Source organism: Pipra filicauda, unplaced genomic scaffold (assembly GCF_003945595.2).
Source record: "Pipra filicauda isolate LSUMZ 115617 unplaced genomic scaffold, ASM394559v2 scaffold106_size2291244_pilon, whole genome shotgun sequence".
Lineage (NCBI taxonomy): Eukaryota > Metazoa > Chordata > Aves > Passeriformes > Pipridae > Pipra > Pipra filicauda.
In genome coordinates, this window is record NW_024103507.1 from 1123899 (window position 1) to 1139400 (window position 15502).

Genomic DNA, 15502 nt, shown 5'->3' on the forward strand with positions numbered 1-15502 from the left:
CTGCATCTCAGTCCCTATTGCACATTTTAAAATCAATCTATTTCATCAGAAATATGTCTGTAGAAATTAAATGACCTCACCTGCTACACCTGGGTTCTTGAACCTGAAAGTTTGTCCATGCAAGTTTTCATTTGAGAGGTATAATTCATTTGCATAAACATATTTGCAAATAAGATTACTCTTCTACCTTTTAGCAAAGCTAGTTTGAAAAGTTTAAAAATTTGTTCTCCAAAAATACAGAATAAATTTCTCTTTTTTTTTTTTTTTTTTTTACTATGTCTAATTTTAAACTTATCTGATGTCAAATCTTTATTGTCCATATGAGTCACCACAGGTGGGCAAACTGAGCTTCAGAAAAATGGGAGTGGAGGTTATATGCATGTTGTGATAGCAGTAAGCTCGAGGGTACAGCCTTCTATTCTGGAGAAATGAAGCTTAGGTCCTTTGAACCATCTGTCCTACAGGTCTTTAGAGAAGAGTATGAAAAAAAAGAGTAACCATTTACTGAGCACAGATATTCTTCAATATATTGATTTAAGAATGATTCTTTCTATATATTCTTGAAAGTAGTCTTTCTAAATGGAATAAACTTGGTAGATTAAACCTCTTTCTCAGACATGCCTCAGTCCTTCCCTGTACTGAAACCGTATCTGTTTAGGGCAGGGAATAGAGGCTATAGCTGAAAATATGTTGATGTGTTTAATTCAGCTCTGCCTGGTGCCTTTTTCATTGCCTTGGTCTTGATGCTTTAAGAAAACCAGAGGTAGAAGTGGAAGATTTATGAACATCAGTACTGTTGCTTTAGCCTGAGTGTAAGGAAGCGTAAGAACCAGAGCTGACATTAGCATTTTGGTAGACCCACACAACTATTTCCATTTTCTGGCATCCAACTGCCTCTGACATCCATTTCAATCTCTGCTGATGCATGCAGAGAGGGCCTCAGGATCTGGAGAATGGTGACTTGGGTCACACACTGTGCCAGATCGACCTAATCTGCCAGTAAACCATAACTGTAATGCAAAATTAATTTAAGGGGGAATTGTAAGACAAGAAGAGAGCTCCCTCTCCATAAGCACCTGCTTTGAAAAGATGGTGTTTTTCTGATTAGTATTTTGTTTGTGTTTTTTCAGCATTGCCAGTGCTCTTGATTTTCTTGTAAACACAATGATATTTTGTGGGGTTTTGTAAAGTCCAGAGACAAATGAGCATATAAGAGCCTCAGTTTTAACTGAAGTTGGAATTAAAATAGACCTCAAGCTACAGGAAGAATAAAACCTAAAAAGCACGCTCTGATTGCATAGGAAATGCTTGGTCACCATAAAGGAAGAGAAAATAATGCCTCTTTATCAGAGGAGGGGGGAAATCCTCTTATTGTATTTTAATTCAAAAGAGGTTTTTCAGCTTCAGATGTTTTTTGTACTACAGCACCGTGAAAACTCCTAAGAAAATTTATATTCTGCATGTCTTTAAAGCTCATGGATTGAGTAGTACACATCTGTAGATAAATAAATGTTCTTCAGGTTGAGATTGTTATATCAGGATGAGGGGCTAGCAAAGCCTCTGCTTAACTTTTTGTACCCCATTTGCAAGCTCTCTATGCATAGTACTCATATTAATATCAGTGGAAGTCTTTGATGAGAAAGACCTGGGAGGATTGCCTTTAAGGCTTCTTGGTTGCATCATGTAACTTGCAGTTTCATGGATTAATTAGGAGATATTATGGCTGCAAAGTAGCGCTGAAAGAGCAGATTTATTGGCCAAGTTATGTTGCTAAACAAACTTTCTATGCATCCATAGAAACTGCCACTCTTCCACACAGCCTGCTGAAACATTAACACAAATGGCATTATTTCGATGTGTTTAGAGTTTCTACTCATTTCAAGGTCTTGTGTTGTTCTTACCACTCATGCCTGAGCACCCTAAGGATGTACACTTGATTTCCAAACTAACATGTACGAGAAGTAATGTGGTTATTCACTAATGTTAATTGGCTTCTAAAAAGCCGATTAATTTTTCAGATAGTACAGATCTTGATATGTTAAACAGAAATAGAGAAGATATTCAATAAAGTGAAAAGAAAGTCTTTTAAAGCATTCATCTTCTTTTCTCAGTGAATCGGTTTCTGTCACTCAGTTGCCTATCCCTGACAATCTTCATCTATCACATGCTTCTTTTTCAGTTGTTTTCCCCAGTCTTCTTATCAGTTTCAGCTGATGAAACACCACACACCAAAGACAGTAATTCTTGGTGGTGTTTCTAGAGGATTTGCTGTTTTTTACCAAAGCTGGTGAACACATGTTGATGTTTACAACATGAAATAACATGAGAAGTGGGAACAGCTTAAACTGTTTTCATTTCAGTTGCCTTCTCAATTTTTAATGAAAGCTGCCTCCCTATTTTTGAGGAAAGATTTGTCTTTTTTCAGAACTGTCTATGTCTGAAGCACTATTGAATAAGGAACATTGTGTATACATCAGAGATATTTAGCTGGATTGATACTGCTCTCGTTCTTCCTAGTAACCACAAAAAGCAGCAGTTCACCTTAGAACAGACTGCAATTATTTTTTCTTTTTTCTTTTTCTTTTTTTCATGAGAAAGGATGGTAAATTGAGCAATACTTTTTTTTTGCAGTCCTAAGTAAAGTAAATATGACCACAGGGAGGAACTATCTTATCCCAATAGACATGATGCTGACCTCTTTTGTGCCAAAGTAAATCAAGAATAATTTTACCAATGTCAGTATAGCCACATCAGTAAAATTCTATTGGGAATATGAAATATGGCATGGTATCTCTGTAAAGAATAATGAATGATTGCAGTGGGAGTTGTTGTGCCTGTGTATCTCTGCAGGAAATCACTGGAACTTGGTATTTTAGATGGTTGAATAAAAGAAAGTTCTAGTTTTAATTAATCAGGGCTGAGTTAAATGATCTGACATGTGACAGGAGAACACTGTGAAACTTCAACCATGCCATCTGAGACTGGACTGAATATCTCTGCTTTGCAAAGGAAAAAGGTTTTTTCAAATCTGCAGTTAATACATGGTATTTGTTCTTAGACAACTGCAAAAGTGTAGGGAACAGAACAAAGGTCTCTATGTAACCTTTGTTGACCACACCAAAGCTTTCAATACTGTGAGCAGAAAAGGTCTATGGCAGATTTTGGAACGTTTAGGATGTCCCCCCAAGTTCCTTAAAATGATCATCTCACTCCATGAGGATCAGCACGGCCAAGTCAGATATGGCAATGCACTTTCTGAGCCCTTTCTAATAACCAATGATGTGTAACAAGGCTGCATTCTCGCACTAACCCTATTCACAGTCTTTTTCAGCATGATGCTCCAAAGGGCCACAGCAGACCTCGATGATCAGGATGGTATCTACATTCGATACCGTACTGATTGAAGCCTATTCAACCTAAGGTGACTGAAGGCCCACACCAAGACCTTAAACCATCTTGTCCGGGAGTTGCTTTATATTGACGACGACGCCCTTGTTGCCCACACAGAAGCAGCTCTGCAGCGTTTAACATCCTGCTTTGCAGACGCTGCTGAGCTCTTTGGGCTGGAAGTCAGCTTGAAGAAAACAGAAGTTCTCTATCGGATGAAGTCTTCCATCATCCCTACATCACCATTGGCCAATCGGAGCTCAAATCAGTCCAACAGTTTAATTACCTTGGTAGCCTCATCTCCTCAGATGGTAAGATTGATGGAGAGATAGACAACAGGTTAGCAAAGGCATACAGTGCCTTCGGACAACTCCACAGGAGAGTGTGGCAAAATAAACACTTGAAGAATTCAAGTACAAAGATCAGTGTTTACAGAGCCATAGTGCTGTCTACTCTTTTATATGGATTCGAATCATGGGTCATCTACCGCCACCACCTGTGACTCCTGGAACACTTCCATCAACGCTGTCTCCGTACAATCCTAAACATCCACTGGTCAGATTATGTGACTAATATGTCTGTGCTAGAACAAGCAGCAATCACAAGTATTGAGACCATGTTGCTGAGAACACAGCTGCAATGGGCAGGACACGTCTCCAGGATGAAGGACCACCGCCTCCCTAAGATCCTGCTCTATGGTGAACTTGCCACCGGCTGCTGCATGAGAGGAGCCCCGAAGAAAAGATACAAGGACTACCTGAAACAACATCTCAGCCTTGACCATATTGATCAACAGAACTGGTCTACTCTGGCCTCCAATCGGGAGGCCTGGAGACACACCATCTATAACACTGCTGATGCTTTTGAGAAAGCATGCAGGATCACTCTTGAGGAGAAAAGGCAACGCAGAAAGAATCGTATCTTGCAGAATATACCACCTAAGGAGTCTTTCTGCTGTGCCTTTTGCAACCAGTCACGTCTATCGCGTATTGGCCTTTTTAGCCATCAGCCCGCTTGTAACAAACGTGGGTAGAGCTCTTCCCAAAACTTCGTTCGCGAAGCTTAGCCATGATGATGAGTTAATATGATAATTATTGGCAGCATTTGGACAGGGTGGGGACTGACATGAACAAATTGGAAACAAAGATTGCTTCTCTGTCTCAAATGTGGCTGCAGAACAATTCTTTCTGTGTGGCTTTATGAAGGAAACCAAGAAACAGCAAGATAATTTTTTTAGCACAGGCAATTTTTTGTATTCTTCTTGGCTGACAGTGTCTTTGCTCAAAGTGCAGAACCAATTTCTGAAAAAGTGGCCATTTAGACTGTTTAAACAACTGGCTCGGTAGCAATAGGCTGTTTTTATAGCCTTTGCAGATAGATACACAATGCATCCATACCCGCAGTGCTGCCTCATGCACGTGGCTTATGTCCCTCTCCGTGCCTGTGGAAAACTCCTGTTTTCCCACCAGCTGTAGATGTTGTATGCAGCTGCTGCTGCAGCCAGGAGACAGAAGGGGTCTGAAGGCAAGGTACTGAGATCGAAGGATGCTGCCTTTGAGAGAGGGTGGTTGAATCAGATCTGAGGAGGTTCAGTGCAGAATTACATTTTTTTCACTGCCTGCCTGGAAACATCCCAAAACCTTTTACATTGATAAAATGCAAAACTACTGAAAACACAGATGAAATAAATAAGCTGCCCAGGCAGAAAAATTAGAACTGGAAAATAATAATTCACCTAATTTATATGCTCACCAGTGTAGGGAAAGAAGGTGATCAAGGAGACACATAAAACTGATATTGCAATTGACCTGTACCTTGTTTCCAAATGAGAAAAGAACTTACTTACTGAGCAAAAGTACTGAAAAGATAAGCCATCCTGATGTTTGCATTCAGATTATATTTACTGCTCTCTACAGTCTATGCATCTTTGTAAGTCAGCTCAGGTCTGTGAAGTTACATTTGTGTGGGACTGCATCTGGAAAGCTGACGGGGCTGAGACTCTTTAGGTCTTGTGCCTACAATCTGGTTTGGGATTCAGAGAACTGCTGTGTAGATTTCACTCAGAAAGATAAGAAACTCTTTTCTCCAAGCAATACCTGGCATTTTGTGGGCACTAGGTCTACAAGCAGTGCTTATCTATCAGAGAAGCCATAACTTTTTCTCAGCAGAGTCACCTGGGGGTAAGGGAACTCAGAGTACCTTACGTCCAAGCTCTTACTGGAAACAGGCCAATCACACTGCAGGTAGCTCAACCTTGTCCTGTTGAGTTTTGATTACATCCAAGGATGGATACTCCATAACCTCTCCAGGAAGTCTGGTCCAGCTGACCACCTTCACAGCAAATTCTTTTTATTTTTATTCTGCCATAATTTTCTGTGTTGCATATTGTGACCAATGCTTCTCACCGTCCCGCTGTGCACCTCTAAGGAGAGTCTGGTTTTATCTTCTCCACATCCTCCTCTTAGGTGACTGTAGACCACAGCAAGGTCTCTCATTAGCCTTCCTTTCTCAAGGCTGGCCAAGCCCAGTTCTCTCATCCTCTCCTTGTATCTCATATGCTGCAGTAATGGGTCTTCTGGTAGTTTTTCTTGCCTCTTTTTAAAAATCCAGATAACTGAAATATTTGGAAGCTGCAGTTAAGAAGGCAGGAGACAGGACCAAATATACAGTTACCCCCACACTGCCTAACACCAAAATAAAGAAGAGCTTGCCTGTGAACCCTGGCTCGTGGATTGGGAAAGACAAAATAGCTGTGACATGGAAGTGAAGAATCCCTTATGGTGGTTTTTCAGCTGTTCACTTACAGATTGTATCAGGCACTACATGATTAAATGTAATAAGTAGCCGTGAAGAGATAAAGCAGCTGGTATTATTATGTACTGAGATTTTGAAGGGAAAAAATCCATAGCAGTTGTCATAATCATCATGGCTAGGCTTCGCGAACGAAGTTTTGGGAAGGCTCTATCCACATTTGCAACAGGCACGCTGGTGGCTTATGAGGCCAATACGAGACAGACATATCCGATTGCAAAAGGCACAGCAGAAAGACTCCTTAGATGGTATATTCTGCAAGACACGGTTCTTTCTGCGTTGCCTTTTTTCCTCGAGAGTGATCCTGCGAGTGTTCTCAAAGGAAGCAGCAGCGTTATAGATGGTGTGTCTCCAGGCCTCCCGATTGGAGGCCAGAGTAGACCAGTTCTGTTGATCAATATGGCCAAGGCTGAGATGTTGTTTCAGGGAGTCCTTGTATCTCCTCTTCGGGGCTCCTCTCATGCGGCAGCCAGTGGCAAGTTCACCATAGAGCAAGATCTTAGGGAGGCAGTGGTCCTTCATCCTGGAGACGTGCCCTGCCCATCGCAGCTGTGTTCTCATCAACATGGCCTCAATGCTTGTGACAGCTGCTTGCTCTAGAACAGATGTATTGGTCACATAATCTGACCAGTGGATGTTTAGGATTGTACGGAGGCAGCGCTGATGGAAGTGTTCCAGGAGACGCAGGTGGTGGCGGTAGATGACCCATGATTCGAATCCATATAAAAGAGTAGACAGCACTATGGCTCTGTAAACACTGATCTTGGTACTTTTCTTCAAGTGTTTATTACGCCATGCTCTTTTGTGGAGTTTTCCAAAAGCACTATATGCCTTTGCTAACCTGTTGTCTATCTCTCCGTCAATCTTACCACCTGAGGAGATGAGGCTGCCTAGGTAATTAAACTGTTGGACTGATTTGAGCTCTGATTGACCAATGGTGATGTGGGGATGATGGGGGACTTCCTGAGGTGCAGGTTGATGGAGGACCTCTGTCTTCTTTAAGCTGACTTCCAGCCCAAAGAGCTCAGCAGCATCTGCAAAGCAGGATGTTAAATGCTGCAGGGCAGCTTCTGTGTGGGCAACAAGGGCAGCGTCATCAGCATAAAGCAGCTTCCGGACAAGATGATTTAAGGTCTTGGTGTGGGCCTCCAGTCGCCTTAGATTGAATAGACTTCCATCAGTACGGTATCAAATGTAGATACCGTCCTGATCATCGAGGTCTGCCGTGGCCCTTTGGAGCATCATAATATACGCTGATTTTTTACTCTTCCTTTCTGTCCAAAAATAGTTAGTGTTGTGAACACATGTATTTAAAAATAAATAAATTTTATATATATATATTTATGTATTTTTGTATATTTATATATATATATGAGAAATATCTTCTTAATAAATTTCTTCTTTTTAGATATAGGTACCTTAATGGCATTCATGAAATCTTTGGACCAGGTTGTCATTTTGTAATGTGCTGATGAGCATATGTGAGTCCCACTGGCCCTCCTCGTCTTCTCGCTGTCACACAAAGCTACCAAGGGTCACTGTGCGTTACAGCCTTCCCTTCCCAGTGAGCATGGTGTATCCCCACTGCCAGGGCTGTGACATGAATGCTGTCATAGCTCCATCCACTCCTTGTACACTTTTGCACTGTGTCTCGTGTGCTAAAAGGCATCTCTCTGCACCGAGGTAGGGATGCTGGGCCACTCTGAAGGGCTTATTGAGATCTACTCCAGCCACTGGCTGTTCCTCTCTCTGACTCATAGAAAACACATTTCCTGCTAAGAAAATTCACGTTGGCCTTGTGTCTTCAAAGGGGTCTCCCCCCAAGAGGAAGTTCATTATTTATTTTCTACAAGAACTAGTGATTTCCTCATAAAGCTGACCCATTTCTGTAGATCATGCAACATGAGTTTCAGCTGCTGTAACTGGCTGTACAGTTGTGCTAATGTGCTGAATTTACATCAGTAAAGCAGCTATTATTTTCCCGGGTAGCACTGAATAGTTGTTACACAATTAGTGCACAAGAACAGACATAAAGTGTATATTGTATATACTTATATGGCGTATATAGGAAATATGGTGGATTAAAGGTATATATATATACTCTTTTGTGGCACTTTGAACAGTACTCAGATATAAATGATGTTTTATTTATTGTACATACCCCTGTTGAAGGGTACTTTGAAAATACTTGTTCATACTTATTTTATTCTTGCTTTTCTTATTAAATATTTATTGCAACAGAACCTTGTTATTTAAGACTACTGCCTCAAGAGATTTAGTGCACATTTCATACCTTTTTTAATGTAATTTTAGTTTGATCATTTTTTTGTTTTGTTATAAATTTCTCAGAGTAGACACACTGCACTGGGTTTACACCACAGTAAAAAATTACTCTGTGGAATGCTGATCTCACTTTTTACCTGGTAGCTAAAGAGGAAAAAGAGAAGGTTTGTGCTTATTTTGAAATGTGGACACACTAGCACAGTGTTTTTACCAATCTCTATTACACCTTGATGCAAATAGTCTAAACCATGTTTTATTACCCTGAAATAGTTCAAAAGGAAAAATGTATCTTTTTTAAGATGCGGATTGCTAGTATTCAGCTTTTGGTGGCAAATCATTGAACTGTTTGAAGTTCATTCTGTCCTGCAGTCAGAGTTTAACTTGGAACTGAAAAGCTGATGATGAACACATGGTATGTTCATGTGTTCATTATGACATGTTAAGGTTTCACATATCTCTCAAACATTTTGAATACCAGCTGAGTAGATAATATGTGACATGTCAAAATTTGCAACAATGGAGGGTTGTTTCCCTGAGGGTAATTGCATTTCATATATATCTGGCAGGTGGAAGAAGCAATCTACAGAAATTCCTCCCAGATTTCATCAACAGTTTCTGGACTACGTGCAGTCAGCTCTGCAGGACTGTGCTGCAGGGCTTCCCAATGCTGCTACCCCAAGGCAATCTGTCGGAAAGATTTACCCCAGAGATACAAATATTAGAAGCTCTGGCTTCTTAGAAGTTGGGGCAGTCTGATTGTCAGGTTTGGAGACATGCCATAGGCTGAGAAATTTTAGGTTATTCTGAAAATTATTTTTATGGAGCAGAGAATTTGGATCAACCCATGAGCTAAAGATCATGGCATAATTTAGAAAGAGGGTAAACCTAATTCAAATCAAGAAATCTTGGAGCTGGCAGGGAAGCTGGCAGGGAAATGACATACTAGGGTGAGAGGGAGTTCAGAGAAATACCAGAAAGGTGAATGTGTACAGGATGGGTACAGGTATTTGCAGAGAGAAGCCAGGGGAAACCTGGAAATGAAAATCTGTGTGAGTGAGACTTGTTTTACTTTTTTTTTTTCCTTTGTCCCCAGTCACATAATTGCTTTCTGTATCTCTTTTCTTGGCATTACAGCAAATTCATTATTTTTGTAGGGACCAATTCTAACTGTGACTTGAACCTTCCAGAGTAGCCTTGACACTTTGAGAGTTAATGCCTTCTGTCTCATTCTGTAGAAGTGTTAAGTATGATTCAGCTGTCATGGTTTAATTGAACTCATTTTATTTTTCATTGAAAAGGACAAAGTGTGTGCACATGATCAGACTTTGTGTATTATTTGAGGAAGAGTAACTTTCATCTGTGAATAAAGAGCAGATCAATTCTTAAAATGTCCAAGTCTTCAGTTGTTTGCTATTTTCTGAGCTGAAAAAAGATAAATTAAAAATTAAAAAAAAAAAAAGAAGAAAATTTCTTTTTAAATTCTGCCTTTACAGGATGAGGACACTCTTGTCTTTTCACCTGTTTTTATAATATTTTTTTTTCTTGAATCACACAAAAAAAACCACATTTAACAGATTCAGAGAAGGAAACCAGTAAACCAACTCAGGTTCATTATTTAAAAGAAACAAACATAACCATCAAGACTTACTTTTTGGTGTGCTTTGACTTATGATTTTTAATTGTTCAAGTCCATAATACTGGACACTGGAGCAGCCAGATAGCTATGCAGTATTTAGTTGCCTTGCCCTTGGCAGGAGTGGGAACCAGCTCAAACCTTTATGCAGAGCAGGTGACTCGTCTTGAATATTTTCTAATGAGATACAACATCCTTTGCTTTGGAATTCTGTGAACTTTGAAATGCTTTTAAGTCATCAAGCATCTGAGTAAGGAGTTTGCTCTCTTAATGAAGAGTGATGATACAGCTACATCAATGAGTTATGCTTTTATTGTTTAATCCTCTCCTCCTGTCTCTTTACTAAGTGAATGGAAGAAAGGCAGGAGATCCCTCCTCATAAGGGCATGTGGGACTATATAAGGACCACAGTTGTCTGGGGTATGTTCAAACAACTGTATAGAGAAGAAGGTGTCAAGCCTGGCAAAGTTTAGTCTCTACTGCCTATGATGAGTAGGCAGGTCTGTGGGACCTATGGGACCTAGGACATGAGAGGAATGAACCAGATCATTTAAAAAGGGAACCTAGGAGCAAAGTGACCTCAAGTTGCACCGGGGAGGTTTAGACTGAGTATCAGGAAACATTTCTTCACTGAAAAGGTGAAGAAAACATTAGAACCTTAACAATTCTACCATTATGTGATAACATGAGGCAAGTGGGAACACTGAGAAGACCAGGACCCAGGTAATTCATGAACTGAAACAGTAGCTAAGGCTTTACATGCGGGAACTGCTTAGATCCCTAAAAATTTTGTTTTTTCTCTATTATATCTCTCTAACTATGTCTGAGCCTATTTAGCTTATTAGAACAAAAGCATCTAGGAGGGGTTTTTTGTGCAAAAAGGGTTACACAACTTACTACTTAATGGTGTTAATGCTAATACTGGCACTCTTACACAAAAAGCAATCAGTCTGTTGAAAGGATTCCTACTTTAAGAAAGAAAAGTGGTCCTTTTGCCCTCTTGTGGGGCATAGAGAACTCTTTGGATCCTGGGCATGAAGTCTGAAAGGATACATTAGACAAAGACTCTAGTCTTAGTTAGAGTGGATAAATGCACATTAAAAATGGACAGTCATTAAACAAAAATCCCTAGTGTTCTCATTACCACAAATAGAAATAGTTAAATTAGAAATCACATAAGAAAAAAAATTATGTTACTCCATTTAATTTGATTTTTCACTTCATATGTATTCATTTAAACTGTTTACAATAAATAAATCGATTGCATTTGTGATCATTATATATAATTATATGTATTGATATTAGCATATATTCCATGTTGAATGGCAGCTTTTATTGGTAGATCTGTCATTCCTGAAACTTATTATTATTCCTGAGACTTCATCAAATAACAGAAGAGAAATTCTATCTAAGTTTGAAAACAATCTATTCTTGGCAGAATATATGTGTCCATTTAACCTGAACAGAATCCATTTTATAAATAAGTCTACTTCTTGTCAACACATTATTGACTAGTCTCCTCAAGCCTGATGGTAAACCAGTTCATTCTGCCAGAATGCCTATAAAATTATACGACTTTTAACAACATTATTCTTAGGGAGGTTGAGTACTGCCCTGGAAAATTTTAAGTTTTTTAATTCATGTAATCCACCTGTTGGAAAGAGGGGAAATGTATATATGCAGCTTTTCTCCAAAAGTGTTTTCAAATCTCCCTTCTTTTCTCTAAAACCTCAAAGTTGTTGATCATGGCCATAGCAAAGCCCTTAGAATACATTTTATTTTCCTTGTGAACAACTTAGCTGAAAATCCTGTAACTCAGAGCACAGCTTATTTGTGACACATCAAGAGTCCCTTGAGAGCTCTCTCTTAAGGGATTTATCACATTTGCTTCCCTCATAGTCTGTGTCACACATACAAGTGATAACAAAACACTGTTTGGATCTAATGCTACAATCTATATCTCTAAGTATCACTGACATCAAAGGAATCAGACCCTTATGATTTTCAAAGTGCCATTCACATCTGATAGATGAGTTCATTGTCTTCTTCATGTGACTATTAATCTTCCTCCAGGGAGAGCTTGTAGGCTTACAGAGATGTTTGTAGGGTTGGTTTATTTGTTTACTTTCTATAGCCAACCTATTAGTTCTCAAAGATACTGTTCGTGATACTGGCATGATTTCTCAGAGCAGTAATTCCCATGTTTTATTAGTTATTTCAGCTGAACATTTACTCTATGAAACTGAGCTAACAAAAGAGGGCTTTTGGGACACTATCAATTCGGTCTAATGCATGAGCTCGAATTATTGTATCATTATAATATGCTGCTTGGTGTCTTTTGCCATTGATTTGCCTATATTTTTTAAATTGCTCAATCAGAAACCATTTATCTGATAAATTATTAATGAATAAGTGTTTGTGATAGAAAAACACAATACACAGCATTTTAAATCATGTATCATACAGGCAACAGCAGACAGAAGTAAACTGCTGTTGAGCCAAGTAAGTGGTTTAGGTAACGTAGAGGGAAATTATGTGGTGAAATAAACACTTCATTGCAAAGAAAGGGCGACTGCTGTTTTCCTAGACTTTTACAAGATTCTTGTACATTTCTACATTCCTTTATTGGTGCAAAATTTATTTTTCACATGTGCAAAGGCAACTGCACTTTTTAGACTCCAGCCATAATTTAAGGTGCTCAAACTAGTCATTCTTTGTAGTATTTTTGTAGAAACCTTTTGATTTAATTCTGACTCTCTACTCAAAAGTATTTTTTGCCAGCTAAGAGAATAATTGTGGAGATAATGTCTTTTGGCAGGTCACATTGGCATTGATGATTTTGAGGGCTTATCTGTATTGCAAATTCCTTGATGCTTGATTTACTTTGAAAGAAAGTAGATATGTTCATACCTGAAGCTAGAAACTGTAGTATGGAATTTGCAATTAAATACCATATTCACGTTTGTATCTGTGTCCCATTTCTTCAATATGGAGGCATAGATAACTGAAAAAAAAAAAAACAAAAACAAAACAAAAAAACAACAACAACAAAAACCGACAAAAACAAACAAAACAAAAAACAAAACCCAAGCCAACCAACCAAACAACAAAAAAACAGAAAAAGGAAAAAGCAAGATCAGTTAGACAATCTCACTAAATATTTTTAACATTTTCTCCAGATGGATCTGGCATTATTCTCAATATAAAAGTAATTTCTTCAGTGATTTACAAAATGGCTGTAAAATACATTTCTGTCCAGTATCAAGGTAAAATGTAGCAGAGTAGCAGTATCACGTGCAATATATTGCCTCTTATCAGTAAAGATCTAACATTCTTTTGTCTTTAACCCACTTAAAATAAGTGTATTTAGCAATTTTCTGTCATCAGGAATGGCTTTTGTCTGGGGCTTCGTATTGTGAAACGTTTGCTGTAATTTTCCTTTCTCTTCCCCTTCCTCCCTAACCTGCACTCTAGATTCCAGGCTGCCAATGTTTACAAGATACTGAGACAGTACTTCGAAAAACATGAGCTGACAAGTACTACCTCTGGGCCCCTACTGAAAAAAAATTATTTTCATTCTTAAACAGGGAAACGGAGTGCTTGTGTTTTCAGATGTTTAGTTTAGCTTGTTGGGTTCTTTTTAAAATATGTAGCAAGTGTCTTCTCTTTTTGTACAGGCTCAGCAAGTTGTACACCATTTCAGCAGAGATGTCTGATTTTTCCATCTGCATACCTGGACATGCTTTATTCCCTGACTGGTCTTTTCAGTAAACACTAAAGACTTCCTGAGACTGAACATCGGAACAGATGAGTTAAATTCTTCTGGAATGTTCTTCATCAAACGTAGATGTGCTGGACTTTCTGGACGTGCATAAGGACACAAAGGTTAGTGTCTTCCTTAAAAGCCTGAAGTTTCATTTAACCTTTAGCACTGCAGAATATGTTTCAATTTTTTGCTTAGATGGAGACACAAGTGAGTAAAATGGTGAATTGACATCACATATAGAGTTGAGATCATGCTTTTAACTGCCACACGATAAACATGCTTAGTTAGCTGGTACAACTTAAAGCCCTCTAAATGACTCTCTGGCCAACAAGAGAAAGATCTACCCGTGTTCTGAGCTTGCTTACCATTTAAACATTTTTGTGGTAGTTCTTCTAAACTTGGATTTAGTGCATTTCAATCACTCTCACCTGGCTTACAACAGGTAAAAGTGGGACAAGAGTGTTCTGCTTACCTTTATTCACAAGATGGTTCTTGTTTGGGGATGACGGGGTAGGTGTTTGCTCAGCTGTGTGTTTAGTTGTTCTAGATGGCGTGTGGACTTGAGGGGAATGGCAAAAACATACATAGCATGTTAGAAAAAAATTAATTTCTTCCTAATGGCAACTATCCACTTTCTGGAAGCTGTGAGATTTTAATAAAATTCTTTTTCTATCTTTTGATCTCTCTTAAAATATTATATAATCTATAGATATCATTCTGACACTATTTTGCCACCTCAGGAAATCAACCTTGATCAGGATAATTCACTGACATAATTTTTCTATGGCGTGATCGAAAATGTAGAAGAAATAATTCTGAAAACAGTACATGCTCAGAAAGGTGGTGGAATGTGTGTGGGCATATGTGCACATCAAGTCATGTCTCAGACACATAACTGACAAGGCAAGTAGCAAGATCATAAAGATACATCAGGATTTTCAGCACTAATCATAACATTATAAAAAAAATTATGTTTATAATGATGTGGATAATGCTATGAGAAGTAGAGAAAGTGAACAATCATGTAACCTTGATTTTATTCTATGATTGCCATCTGTTTTTCGTCTTTTCCAGGATATTCTTCAGGATTAATGCTCCATCTTGGTTTGGGGAAAGAGGGAGAAAAGTTCTTTTCAGTTTTACTCTGGCAAAGTTGTCTTAATTCATATGGCCATTTTTAAAAAAATAATTAGTTTTACAAATACTACTTTTTCTTTTTAAACATCCCCACAACCTATTAAAATAATTTCAGGAAACTTATTGGCTAAAGTAAATGGAGCTCAAACTTGATGTAATTAGGACTACAGGAATTGGGTTCTGCTTTCTCATTTTTGTGGAAGGATTCTAGTGATATCATCTGAATAATAGCTTTCTAATCAATCTCCTTCTGTCTGCTACTCTAGCTAGTATTTATGTTTGCATTCTAAATGCCTAGTCCCTGCATAAAATAATTAGAAGAGAAAAATACCATCCCTTATCAAAAGACAGTTTCCCCATTGGCACCAAATGTCTACTCCAGATAGGAGAAGAGGAGAAAAAAAAAATACAGTTTTGGTTTACCCCAGTTCTATTGAAGTCACTGAGAATTTTTGTAATAGAGTTCAGTAGGAATATGAATATAA

General features: G+C 38.6%; 1 protein-coding gene across 2 annotated transcripts in view; it reads left to right on the top strand.

Moving 5' to 3' along the window:
- HS3ST5 (heparan sulfate-glucosamine 3-sulfotransferase 5) overlaps nucleotides 1-15502 on the top strand; it is a 188895-nt gene that overhangs the window by 85008 nt on the left and 88385 nt on the right. For both annotated transcript variants that reach the window (XM_027731277.2, XM_027731278.2), the window contains exon 2: nucleotides 13792-13999. The gene's annotated coding sequence lies outside the window, so the exon portion shown is untranslated. The remainder of the gene's footprint in view (nucleotides 1-13791; nucleotides 14000-15502) is intronic.